This window comes from Polypterus senegalus, chromosome 1 (genome assembly GCF_016835505.1).
Source record: "Polypterus senegalus isolate Bchr_013 chromosome 1, ASM1683550v1, whole genome shotgun sequence".
NCBI lineage: Eukaryota > Metazoa > Chordata > Cladistia > Polypteriformes > Polypteridae > Polypterus > Polypterus senegalus.
In genome coordinates, this window is record NC_053154.1 from 34,842,289 (window position 1) to 34,859,956 (window position 17,668).

Sequence of the window (17,668 nt, forward strand, 5' to 3'; positions counted from 1 at the left end):
TTAGCATTTCCATCAGCTAAAATTTGAAGCGCTAAATATTTTTTCGCAAAAACTCCTTGGATGGAAACCTTACAGTCCAGTCTAAGTATGTGGAGGGTCATGGATGAGATGGCATGTTCTGATTTAACAGTCGTATGGCTTGAGGATAGAAACTCCTTCTGAGTCTCTCTATCCTGGCCAGGATGCTACAAAACCTTTTTCCTGACTTTAACAGATGAAACAGGCTATTGCTGGGATGAGAGGAGTCTTTGATCTTTTGGTGTAAGTGTTCTGCATAGATGGTAGAGCTGACCTGCAGCGGAGTTCTGCTGTACGGATCACTCAGGGCTTTATGGTCCTACACACAGCAGCTTCCAAACTAGGATGTAATGTTCTGTGTCAGGATACTTTCCACAGCGCCAGGCTAGAAAGTTTTTAGAATCCCTGAGGAGACCCCAAACTTCCTAAGCTGTCTGAGATGGCAGAGTCTCCTCTTTTCCCTTTTGGTCTGAACTTGGATGTGTTCAGACCATGTCAGGTCCTCAGAGATGTGAACCCCAAGTTATTTAAAACTGCTCACACCTTTCCACTGGAGTCCTGTTAATGATGAGGGGCTTAAAGTCCCGCTGCTATCTTCTGCTGAAGTCCACCACCAGCTCCTTGGTTTTGATGACGTTGAGCTGGAGGCAGTTTTCCTGACACCTCAATGTCAGGTTCGCAACTTCATCTTCATCTATGTAGGCTGTCTCATCGTTGTTCGCGATGAAGCTCAGTACCACCATGTCATCTGCAAACGTCACGATAGGGTTGGAGGAATACGTGGCCCCCGCAATCATTTGTGTAGAGGGAATACAACAGGGGGCTAAGAACACACCCTGTGTTGATGGTGATGGTGTTGGAATCACAGTTACCAACTCTCACTGCCTGTGTTCTGTCTATGAGGAAGTCCAGCACCCACACACACAAGCGGTTGTTGAGTTCTAAGTCCCTGAGTTTCGCAAACAGACTACAGGGTATTATTATATTGAATGCTGAACTATAGTCAATGAACAACAATCTCACATAGTTCCCCTGTTTCTTGTCCACATGGCTGAGGGTGGTGTGCAGTACGTGGGAAATGGCATCCTCCGTCAATTTGTTAGGATGGTAGGCAAACTGGAGTGGGTCAACGGTGCTTGGGATGGAGGATGAGATGATATCTTTCAGTAGCCACTCGAACAACATTCAGGCAGATATGTACTTGTTAACTTCCTTAATCACTTTAGCAACGTGATTTTCAAGTTCAGTCCTGGGGGACTCACATTTTAATCCGACCAATTTGACAATCAGTGCATCATTCTTACTTTTAACTGGTCTCATTGTTTAGTTATCTGGCCCACAACTACATGATTTCTAAGAGATTCATACAGATTTGCATTCTTTGCCATAGCTTTAAATGCTTAAGTTTACTTTTCCATGTTTTTTAATCAATCCTTGTCTGTAGAGTTGACTTCTTTGATGGTATCCATCCATCCATCCATTATCCAACCCACTATATCTATAAATACATGGTCTGCTGGAGCCAATCCCAGCCAACACAGGGCCCAAGGCAGGAAACAAACCCCGGACAGGGAGCCAGCCCACCGCATTTTAATGGTATCAGTAGTACATTAAGATAGTTAGTGTCAAAAGAGGTGTGAATTTGATTGATGACTTTAAGCCCCGCCCCCAAATATGATAGATGACATAAAGCCCCGCCCCAAATATGAGTTATGAAATATGATTTATGAACATATGAAGATATGAAATATGGAAATATAATTTATGTAAATATGAAACTATAAAAGTATGAAAATGTATTTATAAACTTAGGACACATGGGTTTATTTTATAAACATTAGGTTCAAAATTAATACTGTGAAATTAAATATACACTTATCTTGCAGTCATAGCTATGCTTATGTGTAACTTTCTGAAAATATTCACAGACCCGCGCTAAGATATAAACTCACAACCTCATTTTATAAGCACTAGATTCAAAACTAATATTATAAAATTAAATATACACTTATCCCGCGTGCAAAGCCACGCATATGTACGACTACATAAAAACGCTATAAAATATTCACACAACCGCTCTAAGTTATAAACTAATAGTAAGAAAATAAATATACTGTAATATCCCTTCCCAGACGGGCAAGTGGTAGTAAATTATCAAATAAAAGAACTAATCAATGGTTTATATTCACTTTCCTTCTTACTTCAACAAGCTGACAACCACAATGTAGGCAGGACAAAGAAAAACGCGCACCACTAAAAACCCTACTCCCATACAAGAAAATAAAATTTTCTAAAATCGATTTTCACTCCACCTCCAAGTTATAAGTTCACGACAAGAGTCTTTCCTTCATAGCCAACTCAAACCAAACTAAGCTCACGGCACACCCGTAAATAAAAATGATTTTCACTCCGCCTCCAAGTTTTAAGTTCACGACGCGCGTCTTTATCTTTCCTGCACAGACTAAAAACGATTTTCACTCTCCACTCTAAGTTGTAAATAGTAAGAAAATAAATATACAAATTTCTAAAAACGTTATAAGCTGCATTAGAATCAAAAGCACGAAAATACATGGCCACTCCAAATGCCTGAACGCCTCTTTGTAAATTTCACCGTTTCAAAGACTCGTTTTTCAATTACGTACTTCCCCCCTCATCTCCCCATCGGAATGCACCAAACATGATCTAGCACGGCCAGTCTCTTAATTTAATTACCAGGCCTTTCTGATTACCGGCTGTTTTAGGCATCAGCCAGACGTTACAGCAATTAGGCCCCCAAAGGGAGTCGGCGCCCTTCATGTTATCAATTAACAAAAGTCTTAATCTAATTTAAACGTGTTCTATTTTTTATATCATAAAGTAAAATACTTATTCACACCCCGAATCAAAGCGATTAAGAATATATACACTCCTTCTGATTTTTACTAAAATTCTTAACACGCTTTTCATCACTGTCTCTGCGAACACCCCACTAAAATTAAATATACAATTTTCTAAAAACGATAGGGACTCTCTGCTCTAAGTTATAAGTTAACGACACGCGTCTTTATTTGATAAGCACTAGATTCAAAACGAATATTAAATATACAGTACACTTATCCTGCATGCAAAGCCACGCATATGTGTGACTTTCTAAAAGAATATTCACTCCTAAAGTTCTAAGTTATAAACTCACCATACACGGCCTCATTTTATAAACATTAAGAAATTAAATACAGTATTATTATTATAATAACGTCTTGCCGTTATACTGTAGCTATGTGTAACCTTCTGAAAATATTCACAGACCCGCGGTAAGATATAAACTCACGACACACGACCTCATTTTATAAACACTTTTCATGCTTTTTAGTCATGTATAGTTCTGCGTAGCTGTAACTGTCTTAAAAACTCTATAAAGTGAAATATTCAATTAACCGAAAGTGTGCCTCCTTTTATAAATCCGGGGAAATAAGTTTTCTTTCACCGCCATGCGACCACATTTGGCCGTGAATTTTAAAGGTGGAACAAACTTTCACAGAACATGGATACCTCTGGTATTAAACTTCAGTTGATCAATAGCGAGAACCACGAAGCCCCCTGCAAGGCGAACACATTTGACCGCCAATTTTAAACGCTTGGGAAACACACTTTAGTGTTAAAATATTTATTGTAACAATTCATGCTTTTTATTTAATGAAATCGGAAAATCGTACGATTATTAAACCAACCCCACACCATTCAAAGGGGTTTGAGAATATAAGTTGCCTTTAAAATTCATAAGACCCTGCTCTTTGTTAACACGTTAATCGGCTAAATGTCAAAGCCTTTTTACATACCTATGGTCTAAGAACAATATTATTAGACGAACTACTTCCTACTAACGCTTCTCTCTTATATACCAAAATGCACAATGAACTTTAAAAGTTATTAAAAACCTCCGCGTTGAGCACAGCGGTTTCTCGCTGTCTATGGCACTTGATAAAACGTTATTTATATGCCGAGTACGAACACAGCTCTTTCCGATACTGTATTTCAGCCGTGTTAATCGTGTAAATGTCAAAATTGATCTAGTTTCATATGGTTTGCATGTATACCCATTTACATCAACTTTAAAATACACGTGGCTACCTAAGAAACGATCTCTCGGTAAAACATAACGTTTACATGATTTAAGCTCTTTCCAATTGATATCATTCATATTCAACTTGACCCTATAATGCTGAAGTCACAAAAAATCACTAGAGGCATAAAGCGAAATGTTAAAACAAAAAATGTACAGAACGTGTGCACCCCAACTGTAAAGCCACGCCCTTTTCTACATTACCGTGACGTGTCTCTCTGTTGGTGTGGTCAGGCTTTAGGGAAATGCCCGCCTCATTGTTAGTAAATAACAATTTAACCCTAAATGCATTGTCATTTAGATTCAAGCTATTATCACTCCATCCTTTTGCTGGATTGTATGTTATGGTCACATTTTGGTGCCTAAGCTTTAACACTTTATTTACATTTAACCTTTCTTTAACATAGCATTTTCTGTCTCTAAGAAGATATGTCCTAAATGTTATGTTTAAAGTACACTATATTTTTGGTGGTAATTGTCATCTTAACTTTTCCGGCATTATCCTGATAATATCCCTAATTAGCACGATTCTGGCAAACCACCGAATAGATCTGAGAGAATGCCATATTCAGGTCAACAAGGTATTACAAAGTATTACAAATTATGGCCACTACAGATGTAGTGACACTTTCAAATGCTACAGGATCCTGGTTGTAATTTTGCCATGCATTAAGGGAAGCCCACATTAAAAAAGTGTGGAATGTTAAAGGGATTAAACGAAAATTTGCAAAATGGCCCGATTAAAATATGCATAAAATAACAATTTACCAATACAGCGGCCATTCTGCATTGATAACATTTAGCCAAAAAACAAATGAAGGATTTATAAAATGTATCAGAGTCTCTCTTAAATCTTGTTGACTGTAAATATGTCAGTTTGTGCACTTTTACCATGGGGGAAGAAGGTAGCAGTACTGCCCCTATTTGTATAATGTTTACATGTTCTCTCTCTAGCCACAGGGGCTTTCTGCTGGTTTTTTCACAAAAACATGTACATCTGTTTAATTACAAGCTCTAAATTGGCCCTGTTTCCTGCAATGCCATGAGCCCTAAATATAGTAGGTGGCAGACCAGACCTTATGCCTGACGCTGGCCTTGGATTAATCATGTTCACAAATGAACGTATGTACTTAAAAGGTTGGGTCCTCCACATGTTGGTTATGTTTATGCAATGTAAGTCTGATTTAGAATAGTTTTCCCCAAAACTGCAGGAACAGGTTCTGATAACACATCCTGAAAATGTATGGATGGTTGTGGCTTATTCAAATGATCCTGATAAAGAAAACCCAAGCCACTGTTTATTAATACTGTTTTCGCATTACACCCAGATTCAGTCTGAGCAAGCCTAAAAGTTCCTTTCCCGGATTAATCAATCCGAGCTAAAGGCGTACAACCTTGGTGTAAAGAAAAATTTGATGCTAATCAGATGTTTTTGCCTTCTACATTATGTAGCATGCCAAAAGTATCTGGGGAATCAGAAGTTCTAGTGTATCATGTAAAGTCAGGGAAAAATATAGAAAGCCCTGTCCCAAAGCTTTGTCACTGTGGGCCTCCACTAAACTATCTGCATTTACTGGAAATTTTGCTCTTCAAGCAGTCTGAGTTTTGTCAGGAGGAAGTTGGTGAGACACCCAGGATAAACAAATGAAAGCCATTGTACTTACCGTTTGATTATCGGCATACAGCTTAAGGTGATAGCCACTGACCCCCTCAAAACAGTGAACCCACTTTTTCGTTCGGCGCACCATCCACCCACGTCTACCATTTTGAATGTCAGCTCTTTAAAGGTAAACATGTTTTCTACGATCCAGTTGTCATGTCTCAGGACTGGAGAATGTCTTCAATGGTTGGGGGTATAGTCAACCGCAGAAATGCGATCAAGGTCATTAAGATAGTAAGCCGTGTTATCCTCCAAGTGGCATTCATTGGAGCAACAGAAGCACTGTTGGAAACCTGGGTCAACCCCTTTGCTCTCAGCAGGACCAGTCAGTGCAAACAGCATCATAGGCGCTGTCAGGGTTGTGAATCTCAAATTTGAGGGTTGCCAGGGATCTTATGATTCTTGTCAGGGAGTCAAGGGCTTGTACTCCATGCAGGCCTCCAAGTTAAAGCCACCATTGTGGATTATCTTCATATGCTTCACTATAGTGCTTTTTCCTGAATTGCTGGTGCCAAGGAGAAGAAGCTTGATCTCACAGCATTGCCGCTGACTCTCAGAGCGCAGGTGTTGGTCGATTCTGCGAGAACGCCGAGCGGCCTCCTTTTCCTTCCGAGCTTTGACAACATCCCATGTTCATCCTGAGAGAGTTAGAGAAAGTATGCGTGAAGGAGGATGATGAAGCAGGGACACGTTTAGCTCTGCTGTAAGTGAGTAGACAGCCTTGATGACAGGTGCTGCTTTACAGTCATATACTCCTGCTCAATGCAATTCTGACGGCAATTTTGTCAAAGACAATATTTTTCTTACCCTTGCAAATCACATTCGTAACTGTACTACTTGACAGTAACATCATTTTACCAAACATTCTGCCGAGTATCTTTTCCACCGCTGGTCTACATAGTACCCCGTTCTAAATGGTACAAGTGTAGGATTGTAAACTACAAATAGAGGTGCCATATCTCTTGAGGTGTAGTGCCAGAGCGTTAATCTGATACACAGACTGGGATGGGTATGTTACTGTACTCATTGACTATTTGTGAAATTAGCTTCATTAGGTTCTGAAAAGAAATGCACTCAATATATGTATAAAAGAAAAACATCGCTGAACTTCCGTTATTCAAGTGTCGTATTTCTAGGCCTAGCTGCCGTGTGGTGTGGTTTTTAATTATTTATTTATGTCACTCACAAATCTATCTAAAAGGCGCCAGCAATGTTTTTTAAGATTTACAGATTATTTTCCTCCTCTGTTGTTATGCATTGCCTCCATCAAGTGTCTCTCACCTCTCCACACCAACCAGATTGCCGTGCTAACGGCCACTTCCCTCTCATGCAGGCGAGCAGAAACCGGCTGGATAAGTGTGTGCACCTTACATTTGGAACAGAGGACATGAAGTAACCATGCAGAGGTGGAGGGAGAAGGGCTTTTCTGTTTCCAGTGGAACAGCAGAGGAGAGGCAAATCGTTCCATTAACAGGAATGTGCTACAGATTGCTTGGTGGATGTGAAAAGCTATGATATTGGCCGAAAGAAGAAGCACTAACTGACCGCTCTGCAGTCTGGCAACCTTGTGCCAGGAGCAAGTTGGAAGGCCGTTGTGTGTATGTCAGGAGCAGGACATCAGCAGCAATGCATTGTATATGACTGTAAAGCAGCACCTGTCATCAAGGCTGTCTACTCACTTACAGCAGAGCTAAACGTGTCCCTGCTTCATCATCCTCCTTCACGCATACTTTCTCTAACTCTCTCAGGATGAACATGGGATGTTGTCAAAGCTCGGAGGAAAAGGAGACCGCTCGGCGTTCTCGCAGAATCGACAGACACCTGCGCTCTGAGAGTCAGCGGCAATGCTGTGAGATCAAGCTTCTTCTCCTTGGCACCAGCAATTCAGGAAAAAGCACTATAGTGAAGCATAAGAAGATAATCCACAATGGTGGCTTTAACTTGGAGGCCTGCATGGAGTACAAGCCCTTGACTCCCTGACAAGAATCATAAGATCCCTGGCAACCCTCAAATTTGAGATTCACAACCCTGACAGCGCCTATGATGCTGTTTGCACTGACTGGTCCTGCTGAGAGCAAAGGGGTTGACCCAGGTTTCCAAGAGTGCTTCTGTTGCTCCAATGAATGCCACTTGGAGGATAACACGGCTTACTATCTTAATGACCTTGATCGCATTTCTGCGGTTGACTATACCCCCAACCATTGAAGACATTCTCCAGTCCTGAGACATGACAACTGGATCGTAGAAAACATGTTTACCTTTAAAGAGCTGACATTCAAAATGGTAGACGTGGGTGGATGGTGCGCCGAACGAAAAAGTGGGTTCACTGTTTTGAGGGGGTCAGTGGCTATCACCTTAAGCTGTATGCCGATAATCAAACGGTAAGTACAATGGCTTTCATTTGTTTATCCTGGGTGTCTCACCAACTTCCTCCTGACAAAACTCAGACTGCTTGAAGAGCAAAATTTCCAGTAAATGCAGATAGTTTAGTGGAGGCCCACAGTGACAAAGCTTTGGGACAGGGCTTTCTATATTTTTCCCTGACTTGACATGATACACTAGAACTTCTGATTCCCCAGATACTTTTGGCATGCTACATAATGCAGAAGGCAAAAACATCTGATTAGCATCAAATTTTCTTTACACCAAGGTTGTACGCATTTAGCTCGGATTGATTAATCCGGGAAAGGAACTTTTAGGCTTGCTCAGACTGAATCTGGGTGTAATGCGAAAACAGTATTAATAAACAGTGGCTTGGGCTTTCTTTATCAGGATCATTTGAATAAGCCACAACCATCCATACATTTTCAGGATGTGGTATCAGAACCTGTTCCTGCAGTTTTGGGGAAAACTATTCTAAATCAGACTTACATTGCATAAACATAACCAACATGTGGAGGACCCAACCTTTTAAGTACATACGTTCATTTGTGAACATGATTAATCCAAGGCCAGCGTCAGGCATAAGGTCTGGCCTGCCACCTACTATATTTAGGGCTCATGGCATTGCAGGAAACAGGGCCAATTTAGAGCTTGTAATTAAACAGATGTACATGTTTTTGTGAAAAAACCAGCAGAAAGCCCCTGTGGCTAGAGAGAGAACATGTAAACATTATACAAATAGGGGCAGTACTGCTACCTTCTTTCCCCATGGTAAAAGTGCACAAACTGACATATTTACAGTCAACAAGATTTAAGAGAGACTCTGATACATTTTATAAATCCATCATTTGTTTTTTGGCTAAATGTTATCAATGCAGAATGGCCGCTGTATTGGTAAATTGTTATTTTATGCATATTTTAATCTGGGCCATTTTGCAAATTTTCGCTTAATCCCTTTAACATTCCACACTTTTTAATGTGGGCTTCCCTTAATGCATGGCAAAAATTACAACCAGGATCCTGTAGCATTTGAAAGTGTTACTACATCTGTAGTGGCCATAATTTGTAATACTTTGTAATACCTTGTTGACCTGAATATGGCATTCTCTCAGATCTATTCGGTGGTTTGCCAGAATTGTGCTAATTAGGGATATTATCAGGATAATGCAGGAAAAGTTAAGATGACAATTACCACCAAAAATATAGTGTACTTTAAACATAACATTTAGGACATATCTTCTTAGAGACAGAAAATGCTATGTTAAAGAAAGGTTAAATGTAAATAAAGTGTTAAAGCTTAGGCACCAAAATGTGACCATAACATACAATCCAGCAAAAGGATGGAGTGATAATAGCTTGAATCTAAATGACAATGCATTTAGGGTTAAATTGTTATTTACTAACAATGAGGCGGGCATTTCCCTAAAGCCTGACCACACCAACAGAGAGACACGTCACGGTAATGTAGAAAAGGGCGTGGCTTTACAGTTGGGGTGCACACGTTCTGTACATTTTTTGTTTTAACATTTCGCTTTATGCCTCTAGTGATTTTTTGTGACTTCAGCATTATAGGGCCAAGTTGAATATGAATGATATCAATTGGAAAGAGCTTAAATCATGTAAACGTTATGTTTTACCAAGAGATCGTTTCTTAGGTAGCCACGTGTATTTTAAAGTTGATGTAAATGGGTATACATGCAAACCATATGAAACTAGATCAATTTTGACATTTACACGATTAACACGGCTGAAATACAGTATCGGAAAGAGCTGTGTTTGTACTCGGCATATAAATAACTTTTTATCAAGTGCCATAGACAGCGAGAAACCGCTGTGCTCAACGCGGAGGTTTTTAATAACTTTTAAAGTTCATTGTGCATTTTGGTATATAAGAGAGAAGCGTTAGTAGGAAGTAGTTCGTCTAATAATATTGTTCTTAGACCATAGGTATGTAAAAAGGCTTTGACATTTAGCCGATTAACGTGTTAACAAAGAGCAGGGTCTTATGAATTTTATAGGCAACTTATATTCTCAAACCCCTTTGAATGGTGTGGGGTTGGTTTAATAATCGTACGATTTTCCGATTTCATTAAATAAAAAGCATGAATTGTTACAATAAATGTTTTAACACTAAAGTTTGTTTCCCAAGCGTTTAACACCTGAGGTATCCATGTTCTGTGAAAGAAAGTTTGTTCCACCTTTAAAATTGCAACTGAAGTTTAATACCAGAGGTATCCATGTTCTGTGAAAGTTTGTTTCCCTTTAAAATTCACGGCTAAATGTGTTCTCATGGCGGTGAAAGAAAACTTATTTCCCCGGATTTATAAAAGGAGGCACACTTGCGGTTAATTGAATATTTCACTTTATAGAGTTTTTAAGACAGTTACAGCTACGCAGAACTATACATGACTAAAAAGCATGAAAAGTGTTTATAAAATGAGGTCGTGTGTCGTGAGTTTATATCTTACCGCGGGTCTGTGAATATTTTCAGAAGGTTACACATAGCTACAGTATAACGGCAAGACGTTATTATAATAATAATACTGTATTTAATTTCTTAATGTTTATAAAATGAGGCCGTGTATGGTGAGTTTGTAACTTAGAACTTTAGGAGTGAATATTCTTTTAGAAAGTCACACATATGCGTGGCTTTGCATGCAGGATAAGTGTACTGTATATTTAATATTCGTTTTGAATCTAGTGCTTATCAAATAAAGACGCGTGTCGTTAACTTATAACTTAGAGCAGAGAGTCCCTATCGTTTTTAGAAAATTGTATATTTAATTTTAGTGGGGTGTTCGCAGAGACAGTGATGAAAAGCGTGTTAAGAATTTTAGTAAAAATCAGAAGGAGTGTATATATTCTTAATCGCTTTGATTCGGGGTGTGAATAAGTATTTTACTTTATGATATAAAAAATAGAACACGTTTAAATTAGATTAAAACTTTTGTTAATTGATAACATGAAGGGCGCCGACTCCCTTTGGGGGCCTAATTGCTGTAACGTCTGGCTGATGCCTAAAACAGCCGGTAATCAGAAAGGCCTGGTAATTAAATTAAGAGACTGGCCGTGCTAGATCATGTTTGGTGCATTCCGATGGGGAGATGAGGGGGGAAGTACGTAATTGAAAAACGAGTCTTTGAAACGGTGAAATTTACAAAGAGGCGTTCAGGCATTTGGAGTGGCCATGTATTTTCGTGCTTTTGATTCTAATGCAGCTTATAATGTTTTTAGAAATTTGTATATTTATTCTCTTACTATTTACAACTTAGAGTGGAGAGTGAAAATCGTTTTTAGTCTGTGCAGGAAAGATAAAGACGCGCGTCGTGAACTTAAAACTTGGAGGCGGAGTGAAAATCGTTTTTATTTACGGGTGTGCCGTGAGCTTAGTTTGGTTTGAGTTGGCTATGAAGGAAAGACTCTTGTCGTGAACTTATAACTTGGAGGTGGAGTGAAAATCGATTTTAGAAAATTTTATTTTCTTGTATGGGAGTAGGGTTTTAGTGTGTGCTGTTTTTCTTTGTCCTGCCTACATTGTGGTTGTCAGCTTGTTGAAGTAAGAAGGAAAGTGAATATAAACCATTGATTAGTTCTTTTATTTGATAATTTACTACCACTTGCCCGTCTGGGAAGGGATATTACAGTATATTTATTTTCTTACTATTAGTTTATAACTTAGAGCGGCTGTGTGAATATTTTATAGCGTTTTTATGTAGTCGTACATATGCGTGGCTTTGCACGCGGTATATTTGTATATTTAATTTTATAATATTAGTTTTGAATCTAGTGCTTATAAAATGTGGCCGTGAGTTTATATCTTAGCGCGGGTCTGTGAATATTTTCAGAAAGTTTACACATAGCTATGACGGCAAGACATGTGTGTATTTAATTAATTAATATTTAATTTTGAATCTAATGTTTATAAAATGAGGTTGTGAGTTTATATCTTAGCGCGGGTCTGTGAATATTTTCAGAAAGTTACACATAAGCATAGCTATGACTGCAAGATAAGTGTATATTTAATTTCACAGTATTAATTTTGAACCTAATGTTTATAAAATAAACCCACGTGTCCTAAGTTTATAAATACATTTTCATACTTTTATAGTTTCATATTTACATAAATTATATTTTCATATTTTCATATTTCATATCTTCATATGTTCATAAATCATATTTTCATATTTCATAAATCATATTTGGGGCGGGGCTTAAAGTCATCAATCAAATTCACACCTCTTTTGACACTAACTATCTTAATGTACTACTGGTATCCATATGCAGATTATTATGAATTAGCAATGCAGACATGGGTGGAAACAACATGAAATGCCAAAGGGAAGCAATGACTTAGCTGCTTTATTCACTTATCTGGTCAATAAGAAGCATTACTTACAAAGGGCCGACATAAGACCACGCGACAGAAGTCATTTGCGTCCTCTAGCGTTCAGTGATGTCAACATTTTGGTGAAATTAAGGGTTCAAACTCAATAGAAAAGGGTGCATTATGCTGAGAGTGGCAAATGAAACATACGCTTTTCAAGTTCTGGAAAAATACATATATTTCAGCCACAGGGATCTCCAGGACTAAACTGGGTAACCACTTCTCTTGGAAAAATGTCAAACTGTCCTTGAGATTTATTTGATTTCATCTTTTTTAGGTGAGTTAGCATATAATGCAAGGAACACCTACTACGATAGCCATGTCTGACTGCCTGTCTGTCCACATGAAACAACTCAGCCTCCAAATTTCAATGACTGTGTTGAAATTTGACACATTTATTCTTCAAAGAGGTTTGTCAAAACAGGTCAGTTTTTTTATTGAGATCTCTTGAACAGATTGTGATGTACAAAGTTTTGAAATGTCAGAATCTCCCATTGAAAACCATTGTTGATTCTGCAAACTCATCTTTCTTAAAACAGAGAAAAATTATATGTTGCTTTAACAATGAATTAGTTTACTGTTTCAGTTTCACCTTGGGAGCAGGTCCACCAACTTGTATATTGACTGAGATGGGAGTAGACTCACACCTTGTGGCATGGATTGTGGACTATCTTACAGACAGACCTCAATATGTGCGTCTTGGGAAGCGCAGGTCTGACATTGTGTGCAGCAATACAGGGGCGTGGACTTTCTCCGGTCCTGTTCAGCCTATATACATCAGACTTCCAATATGACGCGGAGTCCTGCCACGTGCAAAAGTTCGCTGATGACACTGCTATTGTGGGCTGCATCAGGAGTGGGCAGGAGGAGGAGTACAGAAAGTTAATCAAAGACTTTGTTAAATGGTGCGACTCAAACCACTTACACCTTAACACCAGCAAGACCAAGGAGCTGGTGGTGGATTTTAGGAGGCCCAGGCCCCTCATGGACCCTGTGATCATCAGAGGTGACTGTGTGCAGAGCGTGCAGACCTTTAAATATCTGGGAGTGCAGCTGGATGACAAATTGGACTGGACTGCCAATACTGATGCTCTATGTAAGAAAGCTTAGAGCAGACTATACTTTCTGAGAAGGTTGGCATCCTTCAACATCTGCAGTAAGATGCTGCAGATGTTCTACCAGACGGTTGTGGTGAGTGCCCTCTTCTACGTGGTGGTGTGCTGGGGTGGCAGCATAAAGATGAAAGACGCCTCACGCCTGGACAAACTTGTTAAGAAGGCAGGCTCTATTGTAGGATTAAAGTTGGACAGTTTAACATCTGTGGCAGAGCGACGGGCACTAAGCAAACTCCTGTCAATCATGAAGAATCCACTGCATCCACTGAACAGTGTCATCTCCAGGCAGAGGAGTAGCTTCAGTGACAGACTTTTGTCACCGTCCTGCTCTACTGACAGACTGAAGAGATCGTTCCCACCTGGGGGAGTAAATGCTAACATTAATTTTATTTTAATTTTTTTCATTTTTATTACTATTTAATTTAATATTGTTTCTTTGTATCAGCTGCTGGATTATGTGAATTTCCCCTTGGGATTAATAAAGTATCTATCTATCTATCTATCTATCTATCTATCTATCTATCTATCTATCTATCTATCTATCTATCTATTTGTATATTTTCCTCTTTTACTTGTGTTCCCCCCCTCACCACCACTAAGATCTTCAACTCTTGGCCCTGCCAACTAGACAGCCAAGAAATCCTGACGACTATGCCAATTGGTTCCACTGGGAGGCATCTGGAACTCCCAGATCCCAGGATCAGTCATACGATTAATGTGTAACATGTCTATCACTCTAATGTTATTTGATAGATAGATAGATAGATAGATAGATAGATAGATAGATAGATAGATAGATACTTTATTAATCCCAAGGGGAAATTTGTTAGAACTGCAAGAAATAAGCAGGGATCTCTGAGGAAGTCCACATGAGGGCAACATGCAATCTCCACAGAACAACACATCCAGCCATGATGTTGAATTTAAATTCAATTTCATTTTCAAATTGAAGTATATTTAGTTTATTCTTATTAACTCCCTTTCAGTTGAGGTAACAGCATCATCATACAGCAGGTCCTGTCAAATGCCCCATAATTTGTAAAACAGCCTTCTACCCAACGTAGCATACTAACTTCAAAGGTAACATAACAAAGATTAGCGTGGTAAGCTGTTTGGTTTCTTTTATTAAATAAAATGAAATTTTGCATTTTAAGACATTCTTGTTTGTCTGGCATCAGAGAGTGAGAATTTCACATTAATTAAAACTCATTTATGTACAGCAAAAGCAATATATGTATATATTGTGACAGATAGGGGTCGCTGTTGACCCCTGAACCCTCAGACAACACGTTCAGACACCAGGTAAAAGTCCCAATAATAAATTTATTTTTACAATAAAGTGCACAAAGCACCTCCACCTCCACAATCCTCAATAAATCAATTCAATTATCACAATAATAATCCAATAAATCCTCCTCTCCACCCAGCAGCTCCGTCACACTTCCTCCCAACTCGGTTCGGTTGGCTGGGGTATCCTAACGTCCTTTTATATTCCCTGACCCAGAAGTGCTTCTTTCCCTGAGTCCATGTGATTTCATAGCACTTCCGGGTCAGATGAAAACTTCTTCTTCTTCAGCCCGGAGTACTTCCGGGCTATAAAAATACTTGTGCCTCCCTGCAGCGTCCCCTGGCGGCCCCCATGGTATCCAGCAGGGCTGTGAAGTAAAACTCCAATGTCCATGATGCCCTGCTGGAATTAAGGGCCCCTCCATGTTGCAGGGAGGACTCCATCTAGCGTTGTGGGGGTATTGGCTGAGATAAACTGCTAGCCGTATATCACCGTATATATATATTTTTTTGTTTTTAGGCTTAATTTTAATTAGCTCACTTGTTACGATTCATAACCCTTATTTGCCCGCCACCAGCTCTCTAGCTAAGCTGGTTCCACTTAAAGCTGTTAGTATGCATCAAGATGTATATTCAAAATGTTTAGAATTCAATGAGAGAGAAAAGGGAAGGACCTTGAAATGCCAATCTGTTCCAGTCCATGGATAATTTTCTCAGAAAAGAAAAATCTACAATGTAATTAAAATTTATGTTGGATAAATGAAAGCACTAACAAAGAATACAATTAAATACCAAATGTCATTATCAGCAAGGACTTTCCCCTAATTTGTAAAGTGATTGGGCCAAAAACCTGCTGCCACTGCAGCCGTTGAGGAACGTGATTGAGGACCCCAGCACTAAACCATCAGCTCGTGTTTATAGAGAAAGGAGCGACACAAGTGTTACAGCAGGCAGCACCTCACACCTTCTAACAGTTCAATCTGTTTCCAGTCTCCTGCACAAAGCTTTCCCTCATGTTTTATAGGGCACTCTGGGTTATCTCAGTTCCTTCTCTGTCCTAAAGTCAGCCTATCAGGTTGCCTGCTGCCCATGCACTATGGCAGGATGAGGTTGCTTGTGTCTCTACATTTACTTTTGGACAATGCAAGATGGACGTCTCATCCAAAACCAATTTCCAGCCCTGCATCAGGTGCGGTTGGGATAGAGTACAACACATGACTCTAAACTGAAGCACAAAAAATACGAAGGCATGAATCAGCGGTTGTGCAAAAAGAAGGTGTCTGAACACAATGATGATCCAGTCCAGGAACAGGCAAATTCAGGCCTGAAGAGCTGCTGTTTTGGTTCCAGGCAGTTTGAAAATCAGAAGCTATATCGTGTCCTCAGCTCAAATCCTGTTTAGTGAAGTTCTAGTTTGCACTTATAATAAATATTCGGAAAATGTTGCCTTGTTTTTTGAGATCACTGCTTTTTCTGATATATTTGCATATAATGACTGCACCTATTGCAATAGCCAATGTCTGTTTGTCCACATGAAAAAATTGAGCCCCCTGTAGACCAATTTTGTTGAAATTTAACATGTGTATTCTTCAAAGGTACTTGTCCAGACAGGTCATGTTTTTATTGAGATACCTTGAATAGATCACAATGCACACAGTTTTGAAGTTTCAGAATTTCCCATTGAAAAGCATTGTGACCTCATCTCTTTTAAAACAGACAAACATTCTGTGTGCCTTCAGCTACAAATTAATTTACTGTATCGATTTTATCTTTAGAGCAGTTGCACCAACTTGTATGTTTTGCTGTTTTTCTCCGGTAAATGTCACTGACTGCAAACAGACCTTCCCCAGTGTGTGGATAGATAGTCGCTGTTACTAGCTGAGCACAAACAGAAGAGAAGCAGTGCATCAGTCCTCCTGATGCTTTAAGTTAAGGTAAATGAAATAATCTTAATAAACGTAAAAGTATAAAAGGCAAGCAAGGAAAACAAAACTTTTTTTTTATTTTTATCCACATAACTGATAAGACTTCATGAACAACACCCTCTGAACCCCACAGTATTAACCCACCTACCCCCCAATCTACAGTACATTTACATAAATATTTGGACAGAGACAACTTTTTTCTAATTTTGGTTCTGTACATTACCACAATGAATTTTAAATAAAACAACTCAGATGCAGTTGAAGTGCAGACCTTCAGCTTTAATTCAGTGGGTTGAACAAAAAGATTGCATAAAAATGTGAGGCAACTAAAGCATTTTTCTAACACAATCCTTCATTTCAGGGGCTCAAAAGTAATTGGACAAATTAAATCACTGGAAATAAAATGTTCATTTCTAATACTTGGTTGAAAACCCTTTGCTGGCAATGACAGCCTGAAGTCTTGAACTTATGGACATCACCAGATGCTGGGTTTCCTCCTTTTTAATGCTCTGCCAGGCCTTTACTGCAGTGGCTTTCAGTTGGTTTGTTTGTGGGCCTTTCTGTCCAAAGTTTAGTCTTCAACAAGTGAAATTCATGCTCAATTGGGTTAAGATCAGGTGACTGACTTGGCCATTCAAGAATGTTCCACTTCTTTGCTTTAATAAACTCCTGGGTTGCTTTGGCTGTATGCTTTGGGTCATTGTCCATCTGTATCATGAAACGCCACCGAATCAATTTGACTGCATTTAGCTGGATTTGAGCAGGCAGTATGACTCTGAACACCTCAGAATTCATTCG

The 17,668-nt window shown here is 39.2% G+C and overlaps 1 protein-coding gene and 2 pseudogenes across 1 annotated transcript in view; 1 reads left to right on the top strand and 2 right to left on the bottom strand.

The window, feature by feature from the left end:
* The window catches only part of LOC120524194 (G-protein coupled receptor 4-like), a 40,108-nt gene that overhangs the window by 18,477 nt on the left and 3,963 nt on the right, over positions 1-17,668 (bottom strand). The window lies entirely within an intron of this gene.
* On the bottom strand, positions 609-6,408 carry LOC120516996 (annotated as a pseudogene).
* The window catches only part of LOC120517731, a 28,068-nt pseudogene continuing 17,795 nt past the window's right edge, over positions 7,396-17,668 (top strand).